Genomic DNA, 22784 nt, shown 5'->3' with positions numbered 1-22784 from the left:
CCAACGGGACTGTTGCTTGACGCGTATTTGTCAAGCCTACTGTCGTTAGGCACAGGGTATACTGTCAGATTTGCCAAAATGATAAATACTACACAACTTGCAAAATAATAATCTTTATTCTACCATAACATGAATTATCAACATCAAAATTGGACTAGAGATACAAAATTATTTAATTTTTGAAAACCAGAGGGCATACTATAGTTGCTCGTAAAAGCAGAGAGTATACTGCGTATGCCGCCGTATACCCTCGAATACAGCACTGGTTAGGCAGAATTGACCAATCAGAAAGCCATGGTTTTTAGGTTTATTTGTGGCATATTCAACGCGGCGATCACAAAATGTGAAGATGGAAGAGATTTCTGAGATGGAATGGAAGAAAATCTCAGGATGGAAGATGGAAAAAACGTCTTCCATTCCATCCCATACCCTGGACGTACGGTACATCGGTATGTCCACTAGACATTTGACACGAGAGTACCGGTACGGGAGCATCTGAACTTTAGGGAGTTAAAGAAAAGTGCCATCAAAGACAATATCATGGAGTGTTTTTTTTGCACAGATCGAAAATTCTCTGCTGACTCATTTAAAATTTTACGCAAAAGCCAATGTGACACCAAAATTCAGGAAGCACTGTTAATCAAATGCTACAACCCAAATTTGAACCAACAATATTTGCTGGAGGCGTGTCCATTCTCCTCAACATTTACTTAATGTAGCCTATCACGTTCCTTGTGGTACAAATTTTTATGTAGTTATTCATGTAGCCTATTTGCCTTTTTCTAACGTAATTTTACCTTCAAAAAGTTGACATTTATTGCATTTTTATAAATATTTTCAGATTCATGATAAGAGCTTAAGTTAAGACGAAAACGTTCGACTGTTAAAACTATTTGTAAATGTTTAAAATAAACGGTATTGTTATAATGCTCAGCCTTGTTGTATTATTATGTCTTATTCATATCTAACCTGTAAGCAAAAGGTATAAATAGGGAACATACAAAAACTACATTTTTGGTGACGGGTTTGGGGGGGCTTGAGCCCCCTTAGCCCCATGCTGGGTGCGCTACAGCATAGAGCTTGCATTACCTGCACTCCGTCTGAAAAAGGGTTTCGCAGTGTGGTTAGAAAATCGCTTTCAACATGGCGGAATGCACAGCTATGGACACCTATGACCATAGTTGTGCAACTTTAGTCACCGTTTTAAAATGTCAAAAGCACCTATAGGCTATCAGTTTATTTGCAAAACTTCATTTTTGTGGTGCATTTTGTTGGTAAATGCTTGTACTATAACCACATCATTACGTTTGTTTGCTAATTTTACTCATGATTCAGGTTTTGATTAAAATTTTAAAAATTGCATAACTATGGTCACCTTCCCCTAGCCTATTGAAGCCAAGGATATTGTTGAGATTATACAAACCTAGCCATCGTAAAATGGCTTCTTAATCTATCAGGAACGTCTACACTCTACACCCGATTATTTGAAGTTAGCAAAACTAACCATAGGTAAACTTTGGTTTTCAGTTTTGATTGAGCAACGTAATATCTACACTTTAGTTCTTTAGTTCTTTATAATACAAATTGCTATATTTAAAAGATACACCAGCGTTTCATTTCAGCCGGTCAGCGCTAGAAAATGTTGGTTTTTTTCACAGAAAACAGTTCAGGCTACCCCAAGGGAGACCACAGCTTTAGCCTTATCGTAATTCAGTGAGGTTTAGAATAAAGCTTTGGTAGACAGTTATTTTGCTGAACCACAGGTACACGCAGCCCAACAACGTGATCAAATTTAACATATTTAAGTTTATTACAATAATATTTACACAAGCCAAAAATAAAAACTACAAAGACACAAATTTCTAGCGTTGTTGACATCGACATCACAAGATGTCCTCTACAGGAATAACATACAGTACTTTTATACTTAAACAAAATACAATGATTAAATATTAAATTGATTAACAGGAAAAAAACAAAAACTGCACAGTGCTTCTGACTAGATCAACACTCAACAATAAACACGAGAATCTCAAAGGTCTGCAGATAGCGTCAAACAGATCACATGATGTGATAGCACGATAGGCAAGGTGCGAAAAAACTAATTTTAAAATACACATAGCAAAAAAGACGACCCGCAAGCACACAATTGTCTGTTTAAAGGAGGATTATTACGTTTGATTTGTAGTGCTTCCAAAATCTTGATTTGATATTCAGACCTACACCTGGACATGGTCTCAAATTGCTTAATAGATACGTTATTTTGACATGTTGCACATGAGAAGTGCATTTGCAGTGACCTTTGAGATTGTCGTGTTTATTGTTGAATGTTGAGCTAGTCATAAGCACTGTGCAGTTTTTTTCCTGTTGATAAATTATTAAATTGAATATTTAATCATTGTATTTTGTTTAGGTGTAAAAGTACTGTATGTTGTTCCTGAACAGGACATCTTGTAATATTGAAAACGCTAGAAATTTGTGTCTTTGTAGTTTTCTTTTTTGGCTTGTGTAAATATTATTGTAATAAACTTAAATATGTTAAATATGATCACGTTGCTGGGCTTCGTGTGGCTATGGTTTAGATTACAGGGGTCACCAACTGGCAGTCCGCGGGCCGCATGCGGCCCACCACGCAGGTATGTGCGGCCCGCGGAAGGTATCAGCGTACAAGTATAACTAAAAATACTTTTCTGAGGAGTTAAAGAGCATGAAGGCAAAAAATACTTTGTGGGAAGCATATTTTCGGTTTGTATACGATTCCACCCACCGACCAATCAGATTGCAGTTCTAGGTAGGAGTCGCGTAAAGTTATTCCAATGCGATGTCCAACCACACTGTCCCAGTGGTTGATTAAAACGTCTGTTTTCGAATTTCAAAATTGTCTGTGAGCATAGGGGTGCTTATTATAAATTTGTAAATTTCATGTAAACACTAGTGTGCGTGTCACCGTTATTGTGTTTCATGAGCAGTGTTCCCTTTATGCAAGTTTTTGTTGGCAAAATAAGTCGGTGTGCCAACTCAATTTATAATAAAATGGAAAAATATGTTATATAAATTTAAAGACTTTTTCTGGTTGTAATACGAAAATGTTTAGCTGAGTACTGCAAGATGTTGTTAATCAACAATTCTTGCCATGCTGATAAGCACCGCAAGTGACAGTTGTCTATAATCAAAGAAAGACGGTTTTTTAAAGACTCTCACAAAAAGGATGAAAAACCAACTCATTGCTTTTTTTAGAGGGAACGCTGTTCATGAGTTACGATAGAAACGTTTTTTCGGTGATTTCCACAAGCGTTTGTTTCATGGTGCCTGGTTTCTTTCTCCCTGTTATTGGAGCCTATTTTTCGCTGATATGTTTGCAGATCACTATTGTTGCCTGTATTACGATGTGTCAAACATTTCCTTGTTTACTGAAACTGCTAATTGCAAGACATCTTTTGTGAAGCGAAATGACGACACAACTTTTGCTTGGCGATGAATATTCTGATGAAACCGCTCGCTTCGCTATAAGTGTGCAAAACAAGTGGCCTCGTTTATTAGGCATCGTTAAAGAAGTCAAAAGTATTGTAAAAGGTGCTTGGCCTGGCAGTAGCGTTGTTCGACTAATTTTGTTGCTGCGATATTCTAAGATTAATATTAACAACATGTAACGCTGGATACTGGGTACGAAATGTGTTCTTTTCTAGCATAAGAGTCAACCTACCTAAATTGTAATAGTGCCGCCCGCCACAGCTCTCCTTAGTGCTAAAGTGGCCCGCATGCAAAAAAGGTTGGTGACCCCTAGTTTAGAAGAAACTTAGCAGTAAAGTTGCTGTTTGTGTGAGATAGCAGTTCAAGTTTAAAAAAGAGAAAGGTAAGAGTTTAAGGAAACCTTTTCTTACTTTAGTTACTTTTTGTTTATTTACTCATTATATATTTTGCCCACCAAAGCATCTAAGCCAGGGGTCACCAACCTTTTTTGCATGCGGGCCACTTTGGCACTAAGGAGAGCTGTGGCGGGCGGCACTAATAAAATTTTAGGTAATAAAATTGACTCTTATGCCAGAAAATAACGCATTTCGTATCCAGCGTTACATGTTGTGAATATTTGTCTTAGAATATCGCAGCAACAAAATTAGTCGAACAACGCTACTGCCAGGCCAAGCACCTTTAACCACACTTTTGACTTCTTTAACGATGCCTAATAAACGAGGCCACTTGTTTTGCACACTTGTAGCGAAGCGAGCGGTTTCATCAGAATATTCATCGCCAAGCAAGAGAGGTGTTGTCACTTCGCTTCACAAAGGATATCTTGCAATTAACAGTTTCAGTAAACAAGGAAATGTTTGACACATCGTAATACAGGCAACAATAGTGATCTGCAAACATATCAGCGAAAAATAGGCTCCAATAACAGGGAGAAAGAAACCAGGCACTATGAAACAAACGCTTGTGGAAATCACCGAAAAAACGTTTCTATCGTAACTCATGAACAGTGTTCCCTCTAAAAAAAGCAATGAGTTGGTTTTTCATCCTTTTTGTGAGGGTCTATAAAACCGTCTTTCTTTGATTATAGACAACTGTCACTTGCGGTGCTTATCAGCATGGCAAGAATTGTTGATTAACAACATTTTGCAGTACTAAGCTAAATATTTTCATAATACCAGAAAAGTCTTTAAAATTATAAATAATATTTTTCCAATTAATTATAAATTGAGTTGGCACACCGACTTATTTTGCCAACAAAAACTTGCATAAAGGGAACACTGTTCGTGAAACACAATAACGGTGACACGCACACTAGTGTTTACATGACATTTAAAAACTTAAAATAAGCAACCCTATGCTCACAGTGTGGTTGGACATCGCATTGGAATAACTTTAAGCAACCCCCACCATCTAAAACATTGAATAGTGGCAACTGTATGCATCATAAGTAAATTTTCGGTTAGACAAGTTTTTCGATGAGAATCTTCGATCAGACTATATTTTCGATAGGTATGCATGCTGATGTTATTTACCGTTTCATAATAGTTCTCATCAGGAAACCAGGTTTACACCCAAAGTGTCTCCATATTTCGTCGTCGGTATCTTATAAGCAGTGTTGTACGTTGACGCCGTCAATTTGACGGCGTCAACTTTTTGTTGACGCTGAGGCTAGCGCTGTCAATTTATTTTTCAGTTGACGGAAGTGATAGCGCCGTCAACTATTTTGCCCATTTTAAGCGTCAAGCGCTATGCGTCAATTTTTGTTTTCATGGAAAATCTCGTTTCACAATAAGAGCTTCACCTATGGTTTCACAATATATTCTGACCAGCGCGACTCATCCGAATTACCGGCTTTTGCGTTGGTTGGAATGGTTCTCTGGAATACACGCGGAAGAACTTCGCCAAATGGTGATCACCCATGTATTGAGAACGAGGGATCAGAGACAGAAAGCAAAAAATCCATGAATGGCATCGTGGACGTTGAAGATACTTTATTTCAAGAGCTTTATGGCCCTGAAAAGAGCGATGTTGGTGCAGTGGGCCTATAGACCTCGTTAAAAGATTTATACATGCTAAACCATCACAGCACGCTTGGAACAGTGATACCTTTCCGAGTAAAGGTTTGGTGGCTGTGCTTAACTATATTTATCGATGCATATACCGAAATATTAGATCCTTTCATGCACGTCTTAAACCATTAAGGTTTTGCCACCTTTTCCTTTTGTTGGTTTTGTTACTGTATTTCTTTTTCACAACATCATTTCTTTTGCATTCGGACAAAGAAAAATAAATTGAATTGAATTGACTAAAACGTTTTCAAGACTTGTTTTTGAAATACAACACACCAATATCAACCGGCGCTGCTGTGGAACGCAAATTTTCACTTGGAAAGGACAATATGCGTCCCAAAGGCAGCAGATTGTCAAACAAACGTTTTGAAATGCTTGTGGTTCTACAATTAAGGAATTAACTAACAGGTTAAGCAGCTACTTACAATACAGTCTCAAAACATAATACCTGCTGTTTATCTATAGCTATTGTTAGCCTAAACGTGGTTGAGATATTTCCGTTTTATAATACGCTGGCAAAAAATAGCGCTAGAAATTAGCGCTGACGCTGACGCCGTCAATTTATTTCAATGACGCGTACAACACTGCTTATAAGTCCAATTGATTCCTATAATTCTACGTATTTTCACATAAATATAGCTACTCAATTTGACTGTGTTGCTTAGTTGAATAATAAAACTTTTCTGTTTTTTGTGAACCACCCAGCAAACTGTCCACTTGAAGCGGTTGACTGTCTCTTATCATTAGTCTCGTCTTGCTGCTCAACACAACACACAGTGTACCAGCCTCATTTTTATAATCAAAATTCAAATTCAAAATTCAAATTCAAAATCAAAATTATTTTTGTAATTTTGTGTTGCTTAGTGTTATATGCTGTAGTTCATAATCTAATAAAATAATCTAATCCAGGGCTTCCCAAAGTGAGGGTCGCGACCCCCAGAGGGATCGCGTAACGAATTTCGGGGGTCGCAGAAAGTATACAAATTTTACACAAAGCACTGCATATTATCGCTTATATGCAAGATGCTGTGAAAGTTTTTAACTATTAAGAGTCGTGCACTCAATAGGCTACCAGTATTTTTTAAATTTATATAGCCCAGTGAAATATGAAATAGGAGTTTAAAATCCTCTTTTCTGCATTGTAAACGTGGATTTCAAAACTAAAGCCAATGCTTTAACAAGTTATTAGTGTTAAAAAATTAAGTCGTGAATTTTCCAACGGAGAAAGTGTAGCCTTTGTCCGCCGTGTTTGTAAACACGTTTTTGGAAAGGCTTTTCAAATTATGCTATTTGTCAGGTTTCTCTGAAAAAAGGAAACGCATTTAATTTGTCCTTCCAAGGAGAAAACATTTATGTTTTTACATGGAAATCTAAAGTTGGAGCGTTTATCAAAAAATTAAACATCTAGAAACAAAACATTAAAAATGATTTATTTGAAATAATCTCATTTACTGCAAAGCTTTTTGGCTAACAATGGCGAGGAATCAAACGTTATATTAAGCCTCTGGTTATCGACACTTGTCAAGACTGTTGAAAGAGCTTAAAAGTATTTTCTTCCAGAATTGGACAATACTTTTAGATTGGATCCAAAACCCATTTGGTTGGTTGGTTTTGAATCTTTATCCTCGGACTGGCAAAGCCTTGATAGGTTATTCCTGGTAGTTTCGCATACTTGTAAAGGCTCTTGACACAGCCGGTTACCGAGATTGGCAGAGTGAAGTTTTCCGATTGTTGCCGGGGAATTATTTCATTCACTAGGTGCCGCTTAATGGAGAGCAGTCCTAAAATGCGCTGCTCAAGCGCACACCCCGAGAGTCGAACTTGCGCCGCGTGATCTTGAGCTGGGCACGTAACCACTGAGCTAACGGGGCGGACCATGCAAAAACAAAGTATCGATTACCTCTCTTTCAAATCTCAGGAAAAATTTGCAGATCTATCTTTCAACTAAGGTGTGGCTTGAATTTTCTGGAAAAAAGTTTCACACTTTTTGGCTTAGCCTAACGTTGGACCGGAATATTCACCATTAGGCCTATTTGGCTTAGCAGTAATCACACTCCTGCCGTTTGTCTCCACGTATAGCCTATGTGCGTGTTAGTGTTTGCAAAGTTGATAAAATACCGTTCCAGCGTAAACAACATTGAAGCTGCCTTGAGACCAGCATTGACAAACATCGAGCGCCGGCTAGACTTGCTTTGTCGCAGGGAGCAGTCGCACCCATCACAGTGAATAAATGTGTTTACTTTTTGTTTGGTTTTGTTTTCAGCAGGCTACAAGGCCTAGTAAACTAGTAGGCTTCGAGTACGGATAGCTTGCTTTTAGTTTTCGTTCAAATTAAACCTTTCAATAAATATCACAAACGTATATTTTGCATTGTTTATCCTTTTAACCGTAAAGGGGGTCGCGGAAAATTTTAGGAGATTAAAAGGGGTCGCAAGCAAAAAAGTTTGGGAAGCCCTGATCTAATCTAACTTAATTAGGCTCTCTGTCTATATGTATTTATACATATGCATGTCTGCCATAGAACATTTTTGTTCAGTACGGTACTTTAAAAAAAAATCTAAATTTGTTACCTTTTTTGTGAATTAACGATTACTGAGCAGAGTAACGTATTGATAGTTGCAGATTTTATTAAACTTGTAACATTGTACCACGATATTGAATTATCCAAGACTTTCATGGCACAACTACTGCTGGCTGAGAGCTGAAACAAATATAAACATGACAGAATCTCACGAAACTGCTTCTGCTGAAGCTCTCAAAATTGAAGAAACCCTTCTTGCTAAAAATCTCAAGGCTGTTTGTTTTTCAAATGGCAAAGAAAAAGATAAAGTGCAGTCAGCAATAATTTTCCATAAATTGGGACTCCTTTATAAAGAACGAACACCCGACAAAATAAGTCTGATACAAAGTGCTGCTCTATTGAATGCTTCCATCACTAGAAAGCCTGGAAATATAGCACAAGTACAAAATGATTTGCAGAATTTATGCTCACACATTCTCCAGCAGGCTAAGGCAACAAAGAAAAATTCCGATTTAATTGAGAAAGCAACTCGAGTAAAGAAAAAACTCGAAGAAATGAGAGAGTCTGTAAGAAGTTCACTGCTTAACATAGAGACAATTCCAAACAAAGTTGGTAGTGAAAAACTCCATGAACTAGAAGTTAAAAAATTTGAAAGCATAAAATCTCTTCAAAACATGATTAGCAAGGAATACACAATAATCATGAAAGAAATCAGTGAATACTGCGAATCTGTAATGGGGAAACCCCCTTGTCAGTATGTTCTAGTAGGGATGGGATCATTGGCGAGAAAGGAGATCACTCCCTTCTCGGATTTTGAAAGTGTTATTGTTTTGGAAGAAGGCTGCCAATCTTGGAGCAATTATCAAGATATTTTGGAATATTTTCGTTGGTTTGCCGTTATTTTTCAAGTTATTTTGATCAATTTGCAAGAAACTATACTTCCAAGTGTAAATATTGACTGTTTGGAAAACAAAGGCAAAGAAAATGAGTATTGGTTTTTTGATGCTGTTACACAAAGAGGAGTGTGTTTTGATGGAATGATGTCCCATGCCTGCAAATTTCCTCTCGGTCGTCAGCAACACACAGAAAAGAAACCATGGAAGACTGAGCTCATAAAGCCAGTGACTGAAATGCTGTATTACCTAAACACAGAAGAGGCCATAAAAAATGGCTATCATCTCAGTGATATTCTTACTGAAACTGTTTTTGTTGCTGGTAAAATAGGCATATACAACGATTTCTTTGATGGAGTACAAAACAGTTTGAATTCAACTTCTCACAAATCTTTGGTGGAGCATGTGACCAAACAAATCAAAAAAGACTTGGAAAATTTTGCAACAAAACCTAGCCTTTCAACATTTTCAGATAAAGAGAATTTCAATCACAAGCGAGTCGTTTATCGAAGTGTAACTTTGTTTTTATCAGCACTAAAGAGACTGCATAAAATTTCAACAAACTCCTGTTTCAATATTGTAGATCAACTCTACACAAAATGATAACATAACTGACTACTCAAGACATAAGCTTGCACTATCAGTCGCCATCGCATGTGAAATCCGTCTTAGAGTTTACATGGCGAACAACGGACAAGTCGACTGGGTGCAAAATACTAACTCAAGTGAAAACTCAATTTCTTTAGTTGATGCTGTTGGAGAAAGAAGTTGCATCAACTTCTTCCAAATTGCATACTCTTTGCAGTGCCATATCTGCAATAAATTTGAATTGACAACATCGCATTTCTATCCCAGTTCCACTTTACTAAATGTACAAATTTGCGAATTTTTGAGACTAAAAGTTCCAACAAACGAACTCATAGAACTATTTCTAAACAATCCATCCACTGGAATGAGGAGGATGGACTTTGAACCATGCCTCCGATCTTTAAAGCAGGACTTGGACATGTCAACACAAGACAAGATCATGACAAAAGACAATGATCAACTGGATAACAAACAAAATTTTAAAGAATTTTTAGAAATGAGTCAAGTACTATATGGTATAAAAAATTACAAGGAATCAGTGGAATATTGCAAAAAGTATCTCAAATCAATTGAGGAAGAATCAATAAGGGGTGGTTCAACTCAAACCAGCAAAATACAAGCAACCGAAGCAATGGCAAAAGCACAAATGAAAGCTCATCAATACGATGATGCAATTCCAAACTTAAACACCTTATTGGAAAATGAAAAACAAAAAAATGAAAATGCAAACGACAGTACCAAGTTAGCTTTCATACTTCAAGAAATTGGCTGCTGTTTCGCAAACATGAACAATTGCAAAAATGCTATAACCTATTTCCAAGAAGCACTGGATATAGAAAAACGAGTATCAATGGATGGAGATACTGATGAAAGTATTGCAAACACTCTTTACCAACTTGGTTTCTGCTTTTCAAATACAAAAAAATACGAAGAAGCCATTGAGTGTTTCCAAAGATCACTGGAAATCAAGAAACGAGTGTCAAAGAATGAAGACACTCATGAAAGTGTTGCAATCACACTTCATGAGATTGGTCTCTGTTTATCAAATGCAAGTGAAGACAAAGAAGCTCTGTACCATTTCCAAAAATCACTGGAAATCAAGACAAATGTGTCAAAGAATGAAGATGTTGATGAAAGTGTCGCTGCCACTCTTCACATGCTTGGTCGCTGCTCATCAAATATGAAGAAATACAAAGAAGCCATTGAGTATTACCAAACAACGCTGGGTATAGAAAAACGAGTGTCAAAGGATGAAGACACTGATGAAAGTGTTGCAATCACTCTTCACCAACTTGGTTTCTGCTTCTCAAATGCAAGTAAATACAAAGAAGCCATTCAGTATTTCCAAAGATCATTGGAAATTAAGAAACGAGTGTCAAAGGAAGAAAACACTGATGAAAGTGTTGCAATCACTCTTCACGAGATTGGTCTCTGCTTCTCAAACACAAGTGAATACCAAAATGCAATTAATCATTTTAAACAACCACTGGAAATCAAAAAAAATGTGTCAAAGAATAAAGATGTTGATGAAAGTGTCGCTGCCACTCTTTACCAGCTTGGTCGCTGCTCATCAAATATGAAGAAATACAAAGAAGCCATTGAGTATTACCAAACATCACTGGATATAGATAAAAGAGTGTCAAAGGATGAAGAAACTGATGAAAATGTTGCAATCACTCTTCACGAGATTGGTCGTTGCTTCTCAAAAACGAATGAATACAGAGAAACTCTGTACCATTTCCAAAAATCATTGGAAATCAAGACAAATGTGTCAAAGAATGAAGATGTTGATGAAAGTGTCGCTGCCACTCTTCACATGCTTGGTCGCTGCTCATCAAATATGAAGAAATACAAAGAAGCCATTGAGTATTACCAAACAACACTGGGTATAGAAAAACGAGTGTCAAAGGATGAAGACACTGATGAAAGTGTTGCAATCACTCTTCATGAGATCGGTCGTTGCTTCTCAAAAACCAAAGAATACATAAAAGCGATCAATCATTTTAAAAAATCACTGAAAATCAAGAAACGATTGTCAAATAGTGAACATGCTGATAAAAGTGTTGCAAGCACTCTTCACGAGATTGGTCTCTGCTTCTCAAATACAAATGAATTCCAAAATGCAATTAATCATTTTAAACAATCACTGGAAATCAAGCAAAATGTGTCAATGGATGAAAATGCTGACAAAAGTGTTGCAATCACTTTTCACCAACTTGGTTTCTGCTTATCAACTACAAAGAAATACAAAGAAGCTATTGAGTGTTACCAAAAATCACTGGAAATCAAGAAACGAGTGTCAATGGATGAAGATACTGATGAAAGTGCTGCAATCACTTTTCACAAGATTGGTCGTTGCTTCTCAAAAACGAGTGAATACAGAGAAGCTCTATACCATTTCCAAAAATCACTGGAAATCAAGACAAATGTGTCAAAAAATAAAGACACTGATAAAAGTGTCGCTGCCACTCTTTACCGGCTTGGTCGCTGCTCATCAAATATGAAGAAATACAAAGAAGCCATTGAGTATTACCAAACAACGCTGGGTATAGAAAAACGAGTGTCAAAGGATGAAGACACTGATGAAAGTGTTGCAATCACTTTTCACCAACTTGGTTTCTGCTTCTCAAATGCAAGTAAATTCAAAGAAGCCATTCAGTATTTCCAAAGATCATTGGAAATTAAGAAACGAGTGTCAAAGGAAGAAGACACTGATGAAAGTGTTGCAATCACTCTTCACGAGATTGGTCTCTGCTTCTCAAACACAAGTGAATACCAAAATGCAGTTAATCATTTTAAACAATCACTGGAAATCAAGAAAAATGTGTCAAAGAATAAAGATGTTGATGAAAGTGTCGCTGCCACTCTTTACCAGCTTGGTCGCTGCTCATCAAATATGAAGAAATACAAAGAAGCCATTGAGTATTACCAAACAACACTGGGTATAGAAAAACGAGTGTCAAAGGATGAAGACACTAATGAAAATGTTGCAATCACTCTTCATGAGATTGGTCGTTGCTTCTCAAAAACCAAAGAATACATAAAAGCGATCAATCATTTTAAAAAATCACTGAAAATCAAGAAACGATTGTCAAATAGTGAACATGCTGATAAAAGTGTTGCAATCACTCTTCACGAGATTGGTCTCTGCTTCTCAAATACAAATGAATACCAAAATGCAATTAATCATTTTACACAATCACTGGAAATCAAGAAAAATGTGTCAATGGATGAAAATGCTGACGAAAGTGTTGCAATCACTTTCCACCAACTTGGTTTCTGCTTATCAATTACAAAGAAATACAAAGAAGCTATTGAGTGTTACCAAAGATCACTGGAAATCAAGAAACGAGTGTCAATGGATGAAGATACTGATGAAGGTGTTGCAATCACTTTTCACAAGATCGGTCGTTGCTTCTCAAAAACGAGTGAATACAGAGAAGCTCTATACCATTTCCAAAAATCACTGGAAATCAAGACAAATGTGTCAAAAAATAAAGACACTGATAAAAGTGTCGCTGCCACTCTTTACATGCTTGGTCGCTGCTCATCAAATATGAAGAAATACAAAGAAGCCATTGAGTGTTACCAAACAACGCTGGGTATAGAAAAACGAGTGTCAAAGGATGAAGACACTGATGAAAGTGTTGCAATCACTTTTCACCAACTTGGTTTCTGCTTCTCAAATGCAAGTAAATACCAAGAAGCCATTCAGTATTTCCAAAGATCATTGAAAATTAAGAAACGAGTGTCAAAGGAAGAAGACACTGATGAAAGTGTTGCAATCACTCTTCACGAAATTGGTCTCTGCTTCTCAAACACAAGTGAATACCAAAATGCAATTAATCATTTTAAACAATCATTGGAAATCAAAAAAAATGTGTCAAAGAATAAAGATGTTGATAAAAGTGTCGCTGCCACTCTTTACCAGCTTGGTCGCTGCTCATCAAATATGAAAAAATACAAAGAAGCCATTGAATATTACCAAACATCAATGGATATAGAAAAACGAGTGTCAAAGGATGAAGACACTGATAAAAGTTTTGCAAGCACTCTTCACCAACTTGATTTCTGCTTCTCAAATACAAGTGAATATAAAGAAGCTCTGTACCATTTCCAAAAATCACTGGAAATCAAGACAAATGTGTCAAATAATAAAGACACTGATAAAAGTGTCGCTGCCACTCTGTACCAACTTGGTTTCTGCTCATCAAATATGAATAAATACAAAGAAGCCATTGAGTGTTTCCAAAAATCACTGGAAATTGAGAAACGAGTGTCAAAGAATGAATATATCGACAAATGTGTTGCAATTACTCTTCACGAGATTGGTCTCTGCTTTTCAAATACAAGTGAATACAGAGAAGCTCTGTACCATTTCCAAAAATCACTGGAAATAAAGAAAAAATGTGTCAAAGAATGAAGATGTTGATGAAAGTGTCGCTGCCACTCTTCACATGCTTGGTCGCTGCTCATCAAATATGAAGAAATACAAAGAAGCCATTGAGTATTACCAAACAACGCTGGGTATAGAAAAACGAGTGTCAAAGGATGAAGACACTGATGAAAGTGTTGCAATCACTCTTCACCAACTTGGTTTCTGCTTCTCAAATGCAAGTAAATACAAAGAAGCCATTCAGTATTTCCAAAGATCATTGGAAATTAAGAAACGAGTGTCAAAGGAAGAAGACACTGATGAAAGTGTTGCAATCACTCTTCACGAGATTGGTCTCTGCTTCTCAAACACAAGTGAATACCAAAATGCAATTAATCATTTTAAACAATCACTGAAAATCAAGAAAAATGTGTCAAAGAATAAAGATGTTGATGAAAGTGTCGCTGCCACTCTTTACCAGCTTGGTCGCTGCTCATCAAATATGAAGAAATACAAAGAAGCCATTGAGTATTACCAAACATCATTGGATATAGAAAAAAAAGTGTCAAAGGATGAAGACACTGATAAAAGTGCTGCAATCACTTTTCATGAGATTGGTCTCTGCTTCTCAAAAACGAATAAATACAATGAAGCTTTGTACCATTTCCGAAAATCACTGAAAATCAAAAAACGAGTGTCAAAGAATGAAGACACTGATAAAAGTATTGCAATCACTCTTCACGAGATTGGTCGTTGCCTCTCAATTGCAAACTAATACCTAAAAGCGATCAATCATTTTAAACAACCACTGGAAATCAAGAAACGAGTGCCAATAGAGAAAAAAACTGACTAAAGTTTTGTTGCCATTCTTTACCAATTTTGGTTGCTGCTTATCAAATACAAAGAAGCCATTCAGTATTTCCAGAAATCACTGGAAATCCAGGAACGAGTGTCAAAAATAAACATTTTAAGTACTAATTGTGTGTCGCTGGTTGTAAGGTTTGCTTTGTCCTTAAAGTACAATACAATGTAATGAGGTTCTATGTTTAAGATTCAACTGGTGTACGACTTTAATGAATATTTTTCAGATTTTGTTTGCATTTTGAAGGAGCTTAGCCGGCTCCTGGGAGCTTATCAAGCCCGCTGTTTTAATTTTAAACAGATTTTCTTAAGACATTTTAATGAATAGCTTGTGTCAATTTTATGAGCACAAATGTTTAAACAGAAGTCTACCTATCGTTGGTTTACGTAAGTGGTTCCCAAACTAGTGTCCACTGCTCCCGAAAGGTCCGTGAAAAGTTTCAAGAAGCATTAATTTTAGGAATAAAAAACACTAAAATGAAAGCGCTGAAAATTATTGTTGGAAACGTTGGGGTCTGTAGAATATCTTTCAGAGTATATGACAACTAAAAGTTTGGAAACCATTTATCAATGTTGTTTTTATTGTTACCGTTATGCCGTTCTTTGACATTTTTTTTATTGTTTAGTTAAAAAATGCTCCAGTTGATAACCTCTAATCTTGAAGAGTTATTAAATATTATCTATTTTTCTCAAGTTAACTTTGTGTACAACTTGCACAACGTTAAATCTAACGTAGACTTAACAGCAAAATGATTGGGAAGCCTGGTTAATGTAATCAAAAAGTAAAGAGTCCAAAATGCAGATACAATGAGTTGATATCATGAGTTCAGTATCTACATTTTAGGCTTTCTATTTTTTAATCAGATAAAATAAAATTTTCCTACAGATTACTTGAGTTGATCGTGCCCTGTGACATTTGTGTATCTCACTCGAGCTTTGCACCTAGGGTGGAGTGAAAAAAACTTTTTATAAAATTTTTATTAGCTTGGGGTTGGAAAACTTGCCAATTACTACTAAAACTAGTTGTGCAAAATTAAAATGTAATCTGACGAGAGCTTGATCTGCCACCAGCCACTTGAAAATTTACCATTGGGCCATTCCGTGTCAACTCACACAGTCAAGAAATTTAACGTCTTTAATTTTTCTTAAATTTTACACACCTTTTCATTATTTTATATGATGAACACCTGCAAAATTTGAGTGAAATTTATTGAGAAACACGAGAGTTATAAAGCATTTAGTTTGGGAGGGTCTGCCGAGGGGCACAATTTTTTTTATTTTTGGCCATGTTTGAGGTCTTATTACTGCTTAAGTAAATTAGGTAAGAACCTAATTTTTTTACAGGTGATAGTACTGCTGAGAAGTATTGAAAACACAACACCGTTCGTATTGTCACTCTAAAAGGTCAAAGGTCAAAGACATCCAAATGTGGCCGTTTCCAGCTCTCGGCTAAAATTTTCCAAAATTTTAAAACCTTGCCAAGACCCTATTTTTGATTGGTTTTGGCTGACATCACAAGGTAACTGCATCAAAAGGTATTGAACAGATCACATGATATGGTAGAAAGGCAAGCTGCGAAAAACTATTAGTAGTGTATTTACTAGTTTTTGCACCTTGCCTTTCTACCACATCATGTGATCTGTTCAACACCTTTTGATGCAGTTACCTTTGATTCTCGCAGAGCCTATATCGTTGAGTTTGAACTAGTCGGAAGTACTGTGCAGTTTTTGTCTTTTTCTGTTTATGGATTTAGTTAACCATTGTATTTTATTCAGATGTAGTTAAGTTGTATGTTTATTATTCCTGAAGAGGACATCTTGTGATGTCGAAAACGTTCGATACTTAATTTGTTGCGTAGTTTTGTGTTTCTAAAATGTAATAAACTTGAAGATGTTAAACTTGATCACGTTGCTTGGCTTCGTATGCCTATGGTTCAACTAATGACTTGTAGCAAATGTAAGCCGACTGTTCTTGAAGCTAACCAGACCCAATGTTCAAATTTTAAGCAGTTTTTAGTCCTCAGTTTGACACGTTTTTCCCACCCCTGACATGGATCCTTACCTTGCTACTGAAGCACATATAGAATCACATACCGAATCTAGCAAGTTTTTTTTTTGTGTATTTTTCCTTTTCATTCAAATATCATGTTATAACAGATTTCTTGTTTTTGTGCTAAGCATGCCGAATGCCGATAGATGAATAGTAAAATTATCATGTATAAATGCTGTAGCATGGGTGAGAAGAATAGAGACGCAAAACCCTTCAAGTAATGAAAGGTTTAGCATGTTCCCGAATACAAGTGATCAGTCTGCGTCAACACCCACCTCGTAAAAAGTTGTTTTTTGCCATTGCAATGTCGCCAAATGTTGAAACATTGTAAAAAGAGCAACTTTTTGGCTGGGCAATCATGCGGAATGTGCCCCATCATTTTAATGTGCATGCTGTATAATGATGCTATGATGCTATGTTAAACATGTTACTACATGTACTTTAAAAGGTCGTCAATATTACTTCCACTAAATTAGATGCTTTTGTATCTGCTTTACGCGGATTCTCTATTGACTTTACGTTAATCAGGGTTTAAAGTGTAGAGATTCTCTTTTTTTCATTTGTAATAAAGTTAGAAATATTTTATTTTGGACAACTTTTTCTTACATCTCAGTTTGTGTGATATGATGTACACAGCAGGTCAAAATTAATATAGAGTCATAGCAAATACGCAGCAACTTACAACAGAAAAAAAGAGCTAAGACTATAGATAAAAAGTTAACCAAAGCAAGATCCCAGTCAGCAAAATCCAACATTTTTACATAGATTCAACGTCTGCAGTCGTTGAATTATTGTAAAAATGACGAATTTTTCTGAATGGGATATGGTTTTACAGTAGGTACATGGAGCAGATGATGGAAACATCAGTTTAGTTTTTTGGAATATGATAAACATATTGAATTGGTAGACCATCAAATTCCAAGCGACACTGCATCAACAAATTTAGTTAAAAATTTATACGTTACGATTTTACCTCGTTTAATTTGGCTTTTTGTAGCATCTCTTTTACACATCAACAAGATTAATCCACACTAAAGTTAAGTAATTTATACTCTTAAATTGTATTTAAGTACAAAATATAGTTTGCCAAATATTGTCCTGCAAATACACGAGTTGTTTTCAAGCAAAAAACTGGTGATGTACGAACACTTCTTTTTTGTCAGAAAGCATAGTGATTGAGAACAACAAGTTGTTCATTAATGATTTGCTGATCCGAATCTAATTAGTAACCTAGGTTCAAGCTTATGTAATTATGCGTTCATATTTTAAACATTGATATATTGCGTGCATTTGCACTGTGGGGTAAAAATTTGGTACAGTGGTTTCCGATTTAAGTTCGCGAATGCATCGATTTAATAAAAAGTTTCTAAAAATAAAGCAATAAAAGTCATATAAATTATCACAGTGTAACAAAAAAAGAAAATTTTTTTGTCCTTTGGAAATAATCGCTATTTTCTGTTTGCTTTTGCCAAAAAAATACAAAAAATCTTTATTGTACCACAATAACTTCAGGTTTGTGTTCCTCAGATTAGTTTGAATTTTTTCTCATTTCTCATGAAAATAGACATATACATAACGTTGAAAATTTACTGTCAGCTGCTTCCAGCAATAGTTACCTAGTAATGGGTATATTTAAGTAACAATTGGGTTCTAATCAAAAATAAAGAGCCCAAAATGTAGATACCAAACTCATGTTCAGCAAACAAACGTATCGGAAACTATACTGTCTTCATCTTCAGTGGTATAAATGTTTTTATACCACTGAAGATGAAGACAGTATAGTTTTCAAAACGTTTGTTTGCTGAACATGAGTTTGGTATCTACATTTTGGGCTCGTTTTTTAATTAGATTAACCAGGCGTTCCACCCATTTTGCTCCTAAATTGGATTCTGTTTTCACACAAAGCCTTGCAAGGTTTTGCTTTTGTGATGAAACAAAAAAGGCTGAGCATTTTTGCAGTCGCATACCTTACTTGAGCAATTTATTAACATTTGCTGCTTTGCGAGATGCAACCCTACACAGTGTGTTTGTCTTGTCTTCAACTCCGAGTTACTGGTGAAAAGCGCCCTTACTACCGCAAACAAAAAAGATATAAACGATAGTGTCGGAAAATGGTCATTGACAAAGTACAATGCTAAGCTACTCATTTCTACAATAGAGTAATGGAACTTATTGGATGACAGTGTTCAACTTATTTCACAAAGAAGTTTTTCAGTGTTCTACATATTTAAAGACAGTTTATGCTACTGCCATGATATAGAAAAACTCTTTCAAGCTAAATAGGCATTTCCTGCAATCCTTGAGTGGAAGCTCTTCATCGACAGCTCATCTAGAAGTCTCACAGCTGTATTGTTGAGTAACGCAGACAAGTGTCCCTCCATTCTTCCGGCTTACTCAGTTTATATGAAGGAAGAATATTAAAACATCAAAATCGTGATGAGTGCATTGAAGTAGGACCTCTACAATTGGGAGGTTGTTGGTGATTTCAAGATAAATGCCTTCATAATGGCGCTTCAGCGTGGTTCTATCAAGTTTCAATGCTGTCTTTGTCTCTGGGATAGCAGAAACACAGCTATTCACCACAAGAAGAGGAATTGGCCTCCAACAACCAGCTATGAGATTGGACCTTATAATGTAAAACAACAACCTCTGGTAGATGCAACAAAAATACTGATGTCTTCTCTGCACGTAAAACTAGGTCTTAAACAACTCTACAGAGGGTGGAGCATTCAAGCAATTAAAGAGCTGTTTTAAAAACTGCAAGATGCAAAACCAAAGCTGGAATATTTACGTGATTTGAAGTGAAGCGGCTAATAAACTCCATTTATTTTCCTGATCGAGATGTTGTCTGAAGTTTAACAGACAGCTTGGACCTGTTTCATGTCTGTAGTAAACAGATTTTTGGGCAAACACAAGACAGAGAACTAGAGGGTGCTTTTTGATCAATTCAGGGATGCGTATTAGAATATGGGATGCAGGATGTCACTGAAACTACACGCACTACATGCTCACCTTGATCAATTCAAAGATAAAAAGGGCGACTCCTCAGAGAAACAAGGTGAAAGATTTAATCAAGATATCAGGTTTTTGAGGAACGCTATACAAAGGCCAGCTGGCCTACAATGGAAGTATGATGGAGGACTACATATGAACCGTTTACGTGAAAGAAAACTGATATATCATCGCCGATCTCAAAAAAAAAATACATTTCTTTGTAATAGGTTATAAGTTGTAAGTGCTTTAAGTGACGACGTATAAGTTTGCTCTGTAATACTTTTGACCAAAGGCCTGTAGCAGGGTATTCAGGCCTTTAGGTCTTCTACCGTGCTTGTAGCCTAAATTAAAATCGCGTTCTATACATGTTTTTGTCTTGTTTATGTATTTAAAGAATCTCTGAAACAACGTTCATCGTCATTATTTTAGAATAACAACACAGACAACATTAAATAATCTTAGATTTAACTTCTTTATATTGATTTAAAAAGATATAGTGGGAGTCATTGCATTAAAAAGGCACAATTAGCCATAAAATCCAATAAATGAATCTCATTAAGTCAAAACCGAAGTTTGAACTTTATGAATGCTCATTTTTGTTGATTTAGGCCATATTAAATCAGAAAATAATAGTTTTAACCCAAGGACAAATTTTGTGTTACATAGTGTTATTAAAGATGATTTTTGATAAAAAATTCAGTTACAAAGTTATATCAAAGTAACCACCAAACCACTGAAAAATAAAAACAGCCTCGCTTACTTACGCTGTTTTGTTATAGTGTCTTAGAATCCCATCTTTGGCCTTGCTTCGGCTCTTGTGAACACAAACATTTTCATGCTACAACCCTGTGCACTAACAATAAAAACCAATAAAATCTGAAAATAGCAAAAGTTTAGTTATCACAAATAATCAAGAGAAATTAAGAGACGTAAAGAAAAGATCGTAAATATTTTGTTTATTTTCATAAAACCACATTTTGCTTCTCAGTAAGTATCGGTTGTCTACATAATTCAACCGTTGTAGTTTGACCATAACCTTTCTAGTGTGTACACGAACATGTCAATATAACTTTCTACGTAATTGTATTCAATATGTAGTTCAATCGGGTACACAAATGGTAGACATGTCCAATCACAATTCAAGACATATTCGATGTGAAGTTTAATCGGGTACACAAATAGTAAAGCATGTCCAATCACAAGTCAAAGCAAATAAATAAATCATGAAGGAATAATACTAATAATAATAATCATGCTTTTATTTGCGCCCATTGCGATAACATACAGTAGGCTACACTGCGATCACAGATGCGATACAACAGACGACAGGAAGCAGCGAAGTGACATATAGTCTTCGAGTCAGCTGCTCCCCTTAGTTTGGCTTACCATTAAGTGTCTTTGCCGAGACACAGCCGCGTGCTCTGGAGCGGTGTCGAACCCACGTCCTTTCGAACGTCGCGCAGACGTTCTCAGTACTCGGCTACGCAGCCGACAAGGATCAATCCAAAGTTTCAATTGACAACGTTAGGCAAGAGTTAATTGAAGTGGGTCAGTAGTTTTTATCTTACATGAACATACAGATGTTATACACAAACTAATGATAACGCTTTTAAACAAATATTTTCAGTACTGATGTAACGTGTCTGATTAAATTTCCATGGCATAATAATGAATCAAAAAGTGCGTTCTTGCGAACACATTTATAAAAGAAGATTTGAAACACGATTTTTGTCAATCACATGCCAAATATTGGTTGTAAGAAAACAAATCTGTGCTCAGGTTTGGATTCAACATCTTAAAATTATCCTACACACGTTCTCAAAGTGCATGCAAAAAGAAAAAAAAACAATTATTGATGTGTAAAGGAACAACGAGGTAATTGGATTGAAAGACATTAATCAAATCACAAAACAAAAATGCAGAACAACTTTAAAGGTTTCAGTCGTAATCTGTCTGCGACAGTGCAGTAATTATTCCACATCCAACTAGCAAAAATTGCCTTTATGCCAATATTTTAACTTTTGCAACACAGACATTTAAATGTTCTAAATAGGGGAAGCTTTTATGTGTAAGCAAATGCAAGAAAGTTTATTATTGTATTTGAATATAAATGTTTTTTTAGTTGAGTGAATGCTTCTACAGTATTGCTGTATCCTTGGCAAGACACTTAAAGGCATGCCTGAAGGTGAAAGTGAGCGCAAGATTGGCTTCCCTGCCTTCCCGTCCATTTAATCTAGATCTTCAACTACCCGGCGTAAGCCTGTATAGTAATACACAAAAAATGAATAATTTGTGAGAAACAATCTGTTTTATAATAAATGCGATTTTCCGGAGCAACGTAAACATGTAACAAGAACACTCAATTGCAGTTACATAACTCTTACCATGAACGTCTAGTGGAGATAAAGAGCTAACCACACAACCATGTAGCTGCGAGAGAGCAGGTCAAAAGATAAATAGAAAGCCAAATTATTTCCTCAAATGTTTTTATGTGGAAGATCAAGGCACACTACAATGACGGCCAACTTCATCCAAAACAAAAAAAAACACAAATTATTAAATTCCTTCTGGTCCATGATGAATCCAATCATATAAACGTGTAAATGATACAAATCAATCATCATCATAACGCATTAAAACTGTTTACTCCATTTTAAAATAACTAAGAATCCTTTTGATAGAAAAACTAAGTTTAAGGAATTTGATGATTTAGGGATTTTTTGCGGATTTTAGCAGTTTCGTCTTATTCGCTTACAAAACGAATGGAAGTTTTCTTGTGAAATTTTCTTCCATATTTGAGTTCATATTTAGCAAAGAGGAAACACGAAGTTGCTAAATATATCCATAATCTACTGATTGACAAGCTCATTACAGGGTATTTCCCGGAAAACAGCCGCGAGCTGTTTTTTGTCCGTTGGCTTGAGCTTTGAGCAGAGAGGTCGAGGCGAGAGTCCTCAGCAGTCTAG

General features: G+C 36.0%; 1 long non-coding RNA gene and 1 pseudogene across 2 annotated transcripts in view; one reads left to right on the top strand and one right to left on the bottom strand.

Annotated features, from left to right (window-relative positions):
• The window catches only part of LOC145767581 (uncharacterized), a 39448-nt gene extending 18754 nt beyond the window's left edge, over positions 1-20694 (bottom strand). For both annotated transcript variants that reach the window (XR_014288811.1, XR_014288812.1), the window contains exon 1: positions 20583-20694. This is a non-coding gene — a long non-coding RNA (uncharacterized LOC145767581). The remainder of the gene's footprint in view (positions 1-20582) is intronic.
• Positions 18831-20052, top strand: LOC145765932 (uncharacterized; annotated as a pseudogene).
• Positions 20695-22784: the final 2090 nt, after the last annotated feature.

This window comes from Aplidium turbinatum, chromosome 3 (assembly GCF_918807975.1).
Source record: "Aplidium turbinatum chromosome 3, kaAplTurb1.1, whole genome shotgun sequence".
NCBI classification, from domain to species: Eukaryota; Metazoa; Chordata; class Ascidiacea; order Aplousobranchia; family Polyclinidae; genus Aplidium; species Aplidium turbinatum.
The sequence above is the reverse complement of the archived record's forward strand: the minus strand, read 5'-3'. Positions and strand labels throughout refer to the sequence as shown.